This window comes from Amphimedon queenslandica, unplaced genomic scaffold (assembly GCF_000090795.2).
Source record: "Amphimedon queenslandica unplaced genomic scaffold, v1.1 AMPQUscaffold_11426, whole genome shotgun sequence".
NCBI lineage: Eukaryota > Metazoa > Porifera > Demospongiae > Haplosclerida > Niphatidae > Amphimedon > Amphimedon queenslandica.
This window is the reverse complement of record NW_003548332.1, coordinates 8,503-9,601: the sequence shown is the minus strand read 5'-3', so window position 1 is coordinate 9,601 and position 1,099 is coordinate 8,503. Positions and strand designations below refer to the sequence as shown.

Below are 1,099 nucleotides of genomic sequence, written 5' to 3'. Positions count from 1 at the left end.
CGTCATTGATTTTTTTGATTGAAAGTGATTAAAACTTCAGTTTCTTTATATGCTGCCATTACTGTTAAGGCTATCGTGGGTTGTCAATTACTTCCTGTGACGTCACATGATTTGTAAGATCTTTCAAGATCTTGTAAGACTCAAAATACTGTGATGTGTGATCTTACAGTATCATAAGATCATGGGACATTTACCAAGATCATAAACTTATGAGATTTTGTAAGATCTTATGAGATTTTAAGCTAACAAGATCATGTTAGTTCTTACAAAGTTCACAATGTGGGATATTTCAAGATTTTAATTAGGCATGATCTTACATTTTCTAACATATTCCTTTACTCATAAGATCTTTGAAATTCTTACAAAAATTATAGTCATGTTAGATCTTGGGAGATCTGACAGCTTCTTAAAATCTTATGAAATCTTAAAGCAAGAATTTGTAAGAATTTCTGTGACAAGATTTTACAAGATTTCTATCTTGCGTTTTCTTGTATTGTCATGTGAAATCATGAAACATCTTATAAGATCTTGCTGGGATTTTTTACAAGGGAAACTACGGAAGAGATTTTGTTAACATTATAGTTAGACCAGGACCAGGTAAGATATAACTATGATATAACTAACAACGGCAATAACAAACTAATAATAGTGATTTATTCTAATTAGAGCCCCATGTCAACAAAGCTCCTCATATCCCCCAGTACTAACATCACTATAAAACCCTTCGATAAACTAATACTAGATGCCTCAAGTAAGTACTAATGGGTGTGGCCTGTTGTCATGGTATTGCCATAGAAACAAGTGACGATGGACCCAAGGCAGAACTCTACCAGTGGGACTTAATTAGTGGCGGGTCTCAGGGAACCGGGATTGTTGGACCCAATCATTACTAACACTGGAACACCTCAATGTTGGAAAATACGTTTTTAAGTAAGCAAATAACTTAATTAAATTAATTAATATTTAATAGGTTGAGAGTGACTGATGGTGATGGAGCAGTAGGTGTGGCGTATGCTAATGTTACTGTACAGGCGGAACCTGATTACCCACCAACAGCTGATGCTGGAGAGTCAGTATTGATACAATTACCTCATGATGA

At 34.8% G+C, this 1,099-nt stretch overlaps 1 long non-coding RNA gene across 1 annotated transcript; it reads left to right on the top strand.

Moving 5' to 3' along the window:
- Window positions 1–6: 6 nt before the first annotated feature.
- LOC109589328 (uncharacterized) lies at window positions 7–1,093 on the top strand. Its single transcript, XR_002188642.1, has 4 exons — window positions 7–597; window positions 667–751; window positions 796–930; window positions 971–1,093. It is a non-coding gene; the product is annotated as an uncharacterized LOC109589328 (long non-coding RNA).
- The last annotated feature ends 6 nt before the right edge of the window (window positions 1,094–1,099 follow it).